Consider the following 12,825-nt stretch of genomic DNA (forward strand, 5'->3'; position numbering starts at 1 on the left):
AGAGACTAACAGCCACCACACAACCCAACCCAGAGGAGGATGAGCTTCTGGGAGAACTCAAGCAGTTGTGTGTGAAAATACCACTTCTCCAAGCCATCAAGGATGTGCCAATATACAACAAACTGGTTAAGGAAAAGTGCTTTAAGCACCCAGGCAGGCGAAAGAGAGATGCTTCAACCATCAATGTCTTAGGACAACTGTCTGACCTTATGTTAGGACAAGTCATCTGCCCAAAGTACCTAGATCCTGGGAGTCAAGTAGTAGATGTCCACATCAATGGCACCATCATACCTCACACCTTGATTGATCTGGGGGCTGCCATTAATGTGATGACCAGGGATACCATGCTCAAACTCAATCTTCAGGGTTCCTTGAGGAAGACCTCGACAGTACTGCAACTAGCAGATCGCTCCACTGTGACTCCCGAAGGGATTGTGGAGGATGTCTTGGTCTCTGTCGACTCCTGGGAATACCCTGTAGATTTCTTGGTTCTGCAACCCAAGGCAAAGCTTACTGGATATCCTCTTATTTTGGGAAGGCCTTGGTTAGCCACTGCAGATGCTTACATCAGTTGCCGTGCAGGAAACATGACCATAAAAAACGGTCCTATGTCCAAGCAGCTAGTCCTATATCCTCCTGCCCAACCCTCCTTAGAGCATGACTTACCACTGTGGTTGGAGGAAGGAGAAGAGGATGAGGTGTACTCAGCACCTTTGTGCACCCTAGATACCACTAGAAGAGACCCCCCAACTGAGGATGACTTGATTGAGACTTTGATCCAGAATCCACCTTCCAGTGCACTATCCTTAGAGAAATTGGTGGAGGACGCCCAAGCCAGCACCTTAGTGGACCTTTGTGCCACCAACCCTGTCACTCCCAGAGTCAAGAATGTGGAGTTCGGCCCTGAGAGAACGTTAAAGATCATCCCCTCCCTATCTCCTTCCCAGGAAAAGGAGTTGTGTAGCCTGTTGGCCAGTCACCTAGATGCTTTTGCTTGGAGCTATAAGGAGATGAAAGGAGTCCATCCCTCGGTCTGTACCCATCACATATACATCAAAGAGGGCTGTAAACCGGTTAGGCAACCTCAAAGGAGAATGAATCCAGCCCTTAAGGACATTGTCAAGGAAGAATTGCAAAAACTGTTGGATGCCGGATTCATTTACCCCATCTCAAATAGTGAGTGGGTGTCCCCTCTGGTGTTGGTTCCCAAGAAAAATGGGAAGTGGAGAATCTATGTGGACTATCGAGAACTGAACAAAGCTACCAAGAAAGACCATTTCCCTCTACCTTTCATAGATCAAGTGTTGGATGGACTGGCAGGAAAGAAGTTCTTCTCTTTCCTGGATGGGTTTAGCGGGTACAACCAAATCCAAATCAGACCGGAAGACCAAGATAAGACCACCTTCACTTGTCCTTGGGGTACCTTTGCCTACCGAGTTCTTCCCTTTTGGCTATGCAATGCTCCTGCTACCTTCTAGAGAGCTGTCTTGAGCATCTTCTCGGAGTTGGTCCATGATGCGGTGGAAATCTATATGGATGACTTCACTCCTTATGGGTCCAACTTCCAGGAAGCATTGTCCAATCTAGGAAAGGTCCTAACCAAATGCATTGAGATGAACCTGTCCCTTAGGCCTGAAAAATGTGAATTCCTGATGACTGAAGGGACTGTGCTAGGCCATACCATTTCTTGCCAAGGGTTACAAGTGGATCCTAACAAAATTGCTCTCATCAAGAAGGTTCCACCTCCCCAAAAGGTAAGGGATGTCCGGAGTTTCTTGGGATTAGCAGGGTATTACCGGAGATTCATTAAAGACTTCAGCAAGCTAGCCTCGCCATTGTTTGGCCTGTTGGCAAAAGATGTGGAGTTTAAATGGACTGACGATTGTCAGAGGGCTTTGAATGAATTAAAGGACAAGTTGGTGTTAGCCCCAATCTTGAGAGGCCCAAACTGGGCCCTACCTTTCCACATCCACACTGATGCCTCGAACAAAGCCATAGGGGAAGCTTTAGGACAAGTTAAGCAAAAACTTCCATATGCCATTTACTTTGTTAGCAAAAACTTGTCCAAAGCCGAGCTGAATTACACTGTAACCGAGAAAGAATTCTTGGCTGTGGTCCATGCATTGAACAAGTTCTGACATTATATTACTGGCTATCAAACCTTTGTACATACGGATCATGCTGCAATTAGATATTTAATGAATAAACCAAATGTGAATGCTCGTATTATTAGATGGTTACTTTTGTTGCAGCAGTTTGATTTGACCATTGTTGACAAACCAGGTAAAGAAAATGTTGTTACTGACTTTTTATCTAGATTGGATTTGTCTGCAGATGAGGATGGAACAGTGGATGACCAGATGTCCGATGAACATCTGTTTGCTATCTCAGTACTCTCTCCATGGTTTGTTGATATAGCAAACTACCTTGTTTCAACACAGTTCCCTCTGCACCTATCTTCAAGAAAGAAGAGCAGAATCATCAGAAAAAGTGCCTCGTTTACTTGGATCGGGGGCAATCTGTTCAAGCTTGGCCCTGATCAGATCTTAAGGCGTTGTGTAAGGGAGGAGGAAGTCTTTGATATCCTCCTCACCTGTCATGATGGGCCTTGTGGAGGACATTTTGCAGCAAAGAGGACTGCCTTCAAAATCCTGCAGGCAGGCTACTATTGGCCCACACTTCATCAAGATGTAAGAAGATATATCAGCCAATGTGACCGATGCCAAAGAATGGGGAAACCGACTCCAAGGGATGAGATGCCTCTCCAACCTCAAGTGACTCTTGAGCCATTTGAGAAGTGGGGTATGGATTTTGTGGGTCCAATCAACCCTCCTTCGAGGCAAAGGTCTTACATCATTGTGTGCACTGACTACCTGACAAAGTGGGCAGAGACTAAAGAAATCAAGGCAGCAACAGAAGAGAAGGTGGCCGAGTTCTTAAGAGAAAACATCTTCTACAAATTTGGCTACCCAAGAGAGCTGGTCACCGATCAAGGGAGCCAGTTCACATCCAACTTGATTGAAGACCTGCTAGCTCACCACAAAATCAAGCATAGGACTTCCACCCTCTATCATCCACAGGAAAATGGGCAAGTGGAAGTCACCAACAGAGCATTGGAAGGGATTTTGACTAAGGTGGTGAGCAGCAGTAGGAAAGATTAGGCAGATCGCCTGGTTGAGGCCACATGGGCTTACAACACCACCTGGAAGACCACCACCGGCTTCACACCTTATGAGCTGGTCTATGGGAAGAAAGCTTTGCTGTCCATTGAGTTTGAATACAACACTTTGAGGATGGCAGCTCAACTAGATCTAGATCTCAGCCATGCACAACAAGAAAGGTTATTGTAGCTGAATGGACTGGACGAGCACCGGATGCAGGCCCTCCTTCACTCAGAAGTGGTTCAACTTCAGAGAAAGGTATGGCATGACCAACATCTCCATGACAAGCAATTCCAGCCAGGAGATTGGGCCTTGTTGTATGACTCCAGATACAAAGATTTCAAGGGGAAGCTGAGAACTAGATGGATAGGACCATATGCAGTGGAAAAATGCCATGACAATGGATCTGTTCTTATTCGAACCATTGATGAGGAATCCATCCCCATGCTTGTCAATGGGCATCACTTGAAGATCTACAGGAAGCCTCTCTCAAGACAAGAGTTCATCAAAACTATGGAGAAATCAGTGTTGGTCATAGAGAAGGGTTCTGCCTCTACTTTGGGCATACCCTGAAAGATCTAAAAAAAAAAAAAACAATAAAGATCCTTGGTTGAAAACCTTTCTGAGGCTCCCAAGGCAGGTGGTAGGGGTGAAAACCTCGTTGAGGCGCCCCTATTGTCTTTAAAAAAAAAAGAGATTTAAAAAATATCCTTGAGTGAAAACCTCTCTGAGGCACTTAAGGCAGATGGAAAGGGTGAAAACCTCATTGAGGCGCCCCTGTTATCTTTCAAAAAAAAAAAAAAGAACAATAAGCAAAAAGATAGGGACAACAAGTTTATAATGTGAAAATGCATGCAGGTTGCAGGTGTTCTATGAAGGTGAGGAGGACTCTTAATGCAAAGCCAAAGATCCTTATCATGCTGCCAGGAGACCTCACCAGCACCTCCTCCAAGAATACTCATTTCCTCTAAGGTATGTGCACAATTTCATCATAGCTTGAGTCTTCTACAGGAAGATGCAGACTTTCTACAGGAAGGTGCAGACTTTCTACAGGAAACACAACTTTTCTACAGGAAAGTTCTGTATTTCTACAGGAAACTTCCTGTAGAAGTTCGGGACGGCCCAGAATTCATTTTATGAGGAGATCTAACGACCAAGGGTCGGTTTGGACGCATGCAAGCTACTGTTGGCACCCTTATACACTGCTGTCACCTCTTTCTACCATCCCTGTTGACATGCAATGAAGTTACCTGCACCATCAAAGCAGATCGTTGAGTTATCAAGAGAAAAGCAATTTTTGAGATGAAAAAATGTTGAGATGCCATACCATATCCATCCCAGCCATCCATGAGCTCTGTGAGCGTGATCGTGGGGCCATTGCCTTCATCGTTCAGCATGCACCCGAGGAGGAAGAAACTGTTACAGGACATCCTATAGGAGTCCCGTAACAGTTAAGCCCGCTAGAGTGCACACCATAAACCATGAAAACGCGGGCGCATGCAGCTGAAGCATCAAATCCATCATCAGCAACCTGTGAATATGAACCTCCGGGCCTGTGCAAAACCACCAGCAGCAAATAAATCCACTCATCGTCGTCCAAGAGCCTGAACAATCGTGTTGCGGCCGCACAGGTAAGTGTATTGACCCTTTCTTCCGACGAATTGCATGAATTTTACTTTGAAAATGTTTGCGAAGTGTGAAATGGATGGGTTGAGCGGTTGTATGGTCAATCGATTGGCCACGTCGACCAGTCAGCTGGTCGAGCCGGATGTGTGAATGGTGGCCGTGGAAAAAATGGGCAGTGGACACGTGAGAACCGTCCACTCGGGGAGAAACGAGTTCTAACGAGAATGGCGGCAGCGGATCTGCGGGGAATGGTGCGGCAGTAAGGGAACTTGCAGAAGAATGATGGTGTGACGTCGCCCAATGGTCCAGCAGGGACAGCTCACCCCCGCGCCATGGATTCTGCCGATTCAAATATAATCGGCTAGATTATCACCCCCATGCATTTATCATTCACCGTTTGCGACTCGAGTGATCATCCCGATCCCTCTGCAGTTCGATACTCCGAGTATTTGGCCATCAGAACGCCTGTGAAGCAACACCAAGAGCGCAGAACCACTGCAGTCTCCCCCGGAAATCGCGCACTGCTCCTACAGGAAAGCTGTTTCTACAGGAAGTCGGGTTCCTCACGTCAAAAGGTGGTGGATTAAAAAGGTAAGCCTGAACTCTCCATGCAATTGGTTTTTGAAGGTGGCAGAATCATCGTCTACAGTCTGGTCATAGAAATTTGTTGCAATTGTTGTCTGCCGTGCATGAACTGTCGTCCTACAGGATGTCAGTATAGTTGGCTATGTTAAAGGTTCTTAGGGGGTAAGCTTTGTGAATTATGTGCATGACAGAGGCGTAATCCTACGCTCTGTCCCAGTAGACCGAATTTCTTCTGCATTTGCCACCCCCAGCTAACGCAGCAGTTTTTCACCATGCCGGGTGGGTTCATCAGAAGGGAGCCCACTGATTCAGCGAAGTTAAGAGAAAATCCTGAGGTGGTGGAGCTCTTCACACGAGCACAATGGATATCCTTTTGTGACAAATTGCAGGGCTATGACAACGAAGTGGCAGAAGAGTTTTTGCAAGCTCTGAGGCTGAAATCTAAAACGTTGGCCACCGTTACCTTCAGGGGTTTGAGCCTCAAACTCAACCCACAGTTCATCAGCCGAGTTACGGAGCTCCCAATGGGATTACCATGGGATAAATAAGAAAGGAAATTGAGCCAACAAGCTAAGAAAGAATTCTTTCCACTAGAGGAGGAATTTTCGGAAGACAAAAATGGGGTTCGTAGAACCAGTCTACTGCCACCATGGAATGAAGTGAGACTGCAAATTATGAAGTACATCACCTGCGAAGGCCGTTTTAGCATTGTGTACGGGTACCACTTTCAGTTACTCACTGAATTACGGCACCAGATGGAGCTACCTGTAGAAGACAAACTCAGTCTCCCTTACTTTCTACTACAGTCTCTGATTGAGTGTGCAACCAAGTTGAAAGAAGGCATACCAGACCAGGTAGCCCACCATGGACTGATCAAACTCCTTATGGAGGATGCGCTCCACACATACAAGGTTCCTCTCTCATGGGAATCCTTCAGGAATTTGACAAAGGATGGGGATATAAAGATGCTAACCGAAGAGCTTGGTTCTTCTAGCAGTGAGGAGAAAGAGTCAGTGGCCGCAGTAAAGAAGGAAAAAGGCCAAAAGACCCCGACCATAGAGCAGAAGAAAACACAAGAAAAGAAACAAGAGAAAAAGGATGACAAGGAGAAAGATGACACACCCATCTTGACAGCAAGAGAGCAAAGGTTGCAAGGCTGAGTGGACAAGGCTGAGAAGGTCCACATCAGCAAGAGTGCCTCGACAGCGACCGCAACCAAGTCAAAAAGCAAAACTCATGCAGCAAAGCAAACCAAGGCGGCGACACCTGTTTCTACAGGAAAGCCGAAACCGGCTTCTACAGGAAGCCCGAAAATTGCTGAAAAAGGGTCTTCTACAGGAAGCCCGAAATTAACTGAAAAAGGGTCTTCTACAGGAAGCCCGAAATTGACTAAAACAGGGTCTTCTACAGGAAGCCCCAAAAAAGTGAAACCCAAGGAGAAGAAAGCTGACATTCGTGAAAGGGAGGCAGCAGCTGTGCTGGCCACCCTCAGCACACCTCCTAAGCCAAAGGAGAAGAGAAAGAGGGAGACCCCTCTATACTTTAAAGCTCGAAGAAGTGTGAGAATAAAGACGGGCAAGCCACAGCCTCCGTCCAGCAGCCTGATCGTCATTGAAGATGCCCCTACTTCACCCAAGGAAAGGTCCCCCTCGAGGATATCAGTCACCTATGAGAGGGAAAGCCCGAAGAAAACTACGTGGCAAGAAAGATTAGACCAATTGACTGAAAAAGCTCGGCTACAGGATGCTGAAAATGCTCTACAGGAAACCTTAGTCAGGCTTAAAGAAACTGAGGAAATGGAAGGAGAAGCACCCTTATCACCACCAAGGGAGGGTGAAGTAGAGCCACCAAAGGAAGTGGAGAAAGAACATATACCAGAGCCCAGCCCTCAGCCAAGTCTGAGTTCATATTACAACTTTTTAGAGGCTGGCAAAATTATACCTCAGAAATTTACTGTGCCACTGTTTTTTGCATTAGAGGAAGAAAGAGTCTGTACACACACGTGGATGAAAATAGCCAAGTCAAAGGGGGTGGCGGACATAGGTCCCTTACAGGAGCAGGTCAAGGAGGCCAGAAGTGAATTGTCCATGGCCAAACACGTGGCAAATTGCCAACGCGTGTTTCTACAGGAAGAAAACTAGAAGCTGAGATTGCAGCTACAGGAGCTGAGGGCAGGGACAGGTACATCCTCCAAGGACACCACAGAGGAATAGCAAGGTAAAAAGGAACTGAACACCAGTCTTGGGGAGCCAACCACACTTCTACAGGAAGCAGAACAACAAGCACAAATTGAGGTGCAAGCTCTCAGAGAACAGCTGCAGCAGAAAGAAGCACAATTGGCCTGCATGGCCAGCTGGGCCATGGATGCTATCCAGTGCAGACAACCAGCCAAATCCTATGGCTTGTACTTGAAAGACCAATGGCTGCAATTTCAGATCAATACCTTGGCGCAAAGAGGTATCTCTCAGCTCCAAGACCCGCAACAATTCACTGAAGTTTGCAGTACTAGCTCATCAGAGGATAGGGCCAAATTAGCGGAGTTCTACCTCCATAATCTGGCCTTGCCTAATGAAGTTTCATGGGATCCCAATACGGCCTTGGGAGATATGCAATTACTGGCATTTGCCTCATGGTTGAACCATGAGGACAAAAGAGCAGCAGAAGCCAAAGCAATCATGAACCGAGAGTTGAACGAGCCATTGGTCATCAGACCAGAACCAGGGGATCCAGTTGCACTAATCACGGTACATCAACATTTTTCCATTGATCTTCAAGCTTCATTAAGGTATATGGATCAACAGGCCCAAGCCATAGCTCATTTTGAGGACATGGAGAGACTGTTAGGAGACAACGCTGTCCAAGCATGCACACGCAGATGGAATACATTGGCACACAGTCTGAAAATCCGAGAGTACCATACCCCAACTCGGATGAGGGAAGCTCTGGTACGGGTAGCCCTCTATAAGAAATCCATGCAAAACCTCCAGGCCAGCTGGATTGGCCTTAAACTCAGCCCACCACTGCTTCTAGGCTTGATGGAAGGCAGCACAGAGACAGATGATAATGAACAGTGGGAAGAGGTAAACAGAAGGGCTGGGTTTCACATCAGCAAGGAGGACACTACTACAGAGGCTTGGGATGTAAGGGTAGCAGTAAAGGTAATGAATGATGAAGAGTTGGACTAGTTGCTCAAGGATGAGCAAATATTTTAGCTGGGGGGTGATGATGAGCCCCAAATTTTGGTAACAATTTGGGCTCATTTGGCCTACTTACCTTTCTCAACCCTTCATTTTTTATCACTTATGCATCATTTCTTAGTATATTCGTGTTATTTGTAGGAAGAAGGGCAATCATTATGCGTATGTGGCTAATACATGATGATTTCAGGTTTTTTGACATTAAATGGAGCAAAGACCACACAAATGAAGACAAGGAGATAGCCAAGGTGGCATTGCGGGTTTATAGGGAGGTTGTCCACAGCCTTGAATGACCTCCCTCGTGATCTCCACCCCAACTCCGAGCTCCAACAGCTATCACCACCGAGCTAGAAGGCAGCCAACGGATTCTACAGGAACAACAGTTTACTTTTAGTTGGACAGCCAAGCTCCACTAATTGAGGAGGCCAGCTTGGCCCTCATCATGTATAAATATTAAGGCTGTAGCCTTCGATGAGACTCTTGAACTTTTGTTGTAGATTTTGGATTACGAGCTGTAGCTCTGTTTTTGCTCTTTGTAAGCCAATTTTGGCATGTTGTTAGACTCATGATTATTTAATAAAAGGCAGGCAGATTTGGATTCGATTCTGAGTTCTTAGGGGAGCTATAGCTCTCAGGTTAGGGCCCAACCTGAGAGCAATAGACCTCCTTTTCTTTGTATTGTTACTTGTCTTTCTTTTATCATTGCATTTCTTTCCTTTACATGCACTTGAAAAATACAGTTTGCTGAGTTGACTATTTTGGTTTGGTTATGTAGGTTAGTTTCATGAATGCAGTTGTTTCAGTAGTTCAGAATTAGCGTAGGGAGATTGAAGTTACGTTGAGTTCAAAAAAGGTTGAATGCATGCTCACTTTCACCTCTGTTTGGGGACCGGAAGTGTAGACCGTGCCAACTGCCAAAAACACTGTTTTAACATATGCATGCAAGCATTGTTGTAATGTTTTCGATTGAAGAATTGTCCATGCGATTTTATCTTGAGTACTGAATCTTTGGTTCAGCATCATGCACGAATTCCCTTCAACTTACATTGCTGTTCTTTGATTCCTAATAAAACAGTTAGAATAGGTTGGTGAACCTTCGTTTACATGCAAGATAAGGGTGATTTGTTTCATTTACACTGCGCAACACCACTTCATCGTGTTCTTATCCTTCTGAACCATGCCTCAGCCACCTACTCATCCTCTGTTCAGCTCATTTGCCTTCCAACCCTTCTACTATCCACGTTGCTCAATCTTTTTGACCTTTCATTACCCCTACCCTTCTATCGACCAACCAGCTCTCTCCACTCTCTCTCCATCTCATCTTTCTCTCCATAGGCCATCTCAAGCTCCTATTTCATCTTACCCATCCATCCATACAGCTCCTTCACTCCTCCATCACCCAAAACTCCGACTGTAGAACATCCTGTAGAAGTTAGCAGACTTCCTGTAGAAATCCCGAGTTTCCTGTAGGATCCCCTGCAGACATCCTGTAGAAGCCTGCAAACATGGTTGCCAAGCACCTGAATGTTGTGGACTTCTATGGAATGATGTGAGGGATCCCTTGGAACCTCTCAGAGCCCTCCTGACCTTTCCCAAGCCTTCCTTCCCTTTGAGCTACCCCTGCACAGTCAAGACCCAGTAAGAAGCACAATCACAATAACTCCACCCACTTGAGCAAAAATACCAAAAACGTGTTCTCTTCAATGAAAGTAGTTTAAATTCATGCATCTCATCTCACTAGAAGTAATGGCATCATTTCTAGAAGTTGCATTCCCACCATTGCATCATAGAGATTAAGCTAGTCAGATTAGGGTTTACTAGGGTTTCCATGTTTGGTTGGCTTTCAGTTCATTCTTGCAAAGTAGGTTAATTTCCTTTGAGATAGCCTTCGTTCATCATTTAGAAAGATTCTTCTGAGAACATATAGAAGTTGGCTTGAGCCCTAGCAGACTTGTGCCAGCTGACCAAGTGACAGCTGCGACAAGAGCTAGTACTTGTGCATACAGCGCCGTCGCTTCCAAGTTTGTTACGAACTACCGGGTTGATAAAATTAGAGAAGGAAGCTCCAGGAGTTGTAGCATTATTGCTACAATACTGGAGCCCACCACTAATAGTGACTGATATTGGCATAGCTAGTCATCTCCTTCTTCGGGCGAACAAAACGGTCAAGGACGTGGGATGCATGGGCAAATGGATAGTCGGGATGAGAGAGAAGGATGACCGTTGGATCAAGAAAATGGATGAAAAAGATGGCTCGGTGGAGGCTATCGGCCAAGTTGGGAGTGGGGTAAGTTTGAGCTATTGGATCTTCAGAAGATAGATCGAATGGTCATCAAGAGATGGAGTTGCATGGCTATTTATCGGGCGGGGTGGTTTGGTCGAGAGGTAATGGTAATCATTGCATTGCTTTTGGGCATTGAGTGGTAAATGCCTGTGGTCGTGCGATTCCATTCAGAGATTGACATGTAGTAGTGGATGAGAGAGAAAAAACTCTCTCATCGCGCGCTAACACTCAGTTAGGTTGCTAGCACAATAAATGCGAAGACCATCAGATCTTGGCGGAGATGATTTGACGGTCGAGAGTGGTAGAGCAGGTCGCTTTATTGGGTGTGATGGGAGCCACCGGATCGGTGGGGAATGATAAAACGGCGGGGAAACAATGAGGGGTTTATGAGCGCATGAGGGCGTATGGGTGAGGTTTTATGGCGGGTTGGGGTTTTTCTCTCAGGGCTAAAGTCAAAGGGGCTATTTTTCCAGGTTTAGGAGGCATATAGGGAAATAGAGATGGAGGAGATTAAGCGGGGTGGAGGAGGAAGGGAAGAGTGACCAAATGTGAAACCCATTTGAGCATAACCAAACAGACTGGAACTCCTCCAGGATCTTAGAAAGTTAGTGCTGCATACTAGAGCTAACAATAACCTTACCATGAATATCACCACCTACCATATTTGGTGTTGTTCAAATTATTTGGTGGATGATCCTATTAGTTTGAGACTCTTTCAACAAACCCTAACCAAGGATGTTGAAAAATGGTACATTGAACTAGATAAGGCATTTTATCTTGATTATGCTTCCTTGGCATGAATGTTATTGAACCATTTCTAGTTACATTCATGGAAAGAGATCTAAACTAATATCCTATTTACCTTCAAGAAGGACACCTCTACCCATATCCATGATCACATACATGAGAGGAGGCAAAGGAAGTGATTGATTAGGGTCAATATTCCAAACCATTTTCTCAAAGATTGGTTTACTCAATCCTTGCTACCTCCCATTACCAAAGATGTCACTATGGCTAGGATGGATACATAAAAGAAAGACATCATATATGACCAACATCTTGAATTCATTTACTCTCAATCAAGAACTTTGTATGACATTATCCTAATTCTCTACAACCTTCAACTGATCCACAACGACACAAACTAGGACCAAATTCTAATGGTGTAATTGGTTCCATATATTTTGATGTTATGAGCTAGTTGGTTGCTCAACTAAGGAAACTAATTATTACTTCACAAGACCCCACAACTATTCATAGCTCTCAAAAATCCACATCTACTAAGAAATTTTCAAGCATTCACATAGTGTAGTCCATACAATCACCTAATTCACAACAACCTTGTGGAAAAAGAAGAATGACAAGCAAAACAACATTTACATTCCTACTCAACCCATTCAGGCATGGGCCACAAAGGAATGTAGATGTAGTGTCGAGTTTCTTTGTAATATTTTTCATGGGGGCCATCTAACCCATGAGTGCCCAATGATGGAGGATATCCATCAGTTGCTAGTGCAATCAACTACCACTCAAAAGCTAATTGTATTTACACATCTAATGCCCATCCAACTTCAAAAACAAATGGTTGCAACACCTAGGGGAATTGAAGGACAACACTTTTATGGAGGCTCATCCCCTATTATTATGTGTAATGAGAAAGTAAACTTGTTATGAGAGAAAAGTTTTACGAGACTCCTCAGTCTAGTTCTACTTCCAACGACCCAATCATCCACAATTCTTCTAATGGGTCTCCCTAAGTCGACCTACAAATACAATGGTAGGGATACCCAACAGTACAATAGTATTGAGGATTTAGTCCAATCACACTTTTTATGCCTACCTTGGAGGTTTTCCAAAGTTGTCCTATGCAACAAAAAGCCTTGTTGACCACTATTGGATGGATTTATCCCTAAAATTCAAATTTTATCACATTTGATTTTAATCCAAGTCAGTTTAGGTTATCCCATAAGGT

The sequence above is a fragment of the Pinus tabuliformis genome, chromosome 5_2, assembly GCF_031772625.1.
Source record: "Pinus tabuliformis cultivar Carrire ecotype Pingquan chromosome 5_2, CPIR1, whole genome shotgun sequence".
NCBI lineage: Eukaryota > Viridiplantae > Streptophyta > Pinopsida > Pinales > Pinaceae > Pinus > Pinus tabuliformis.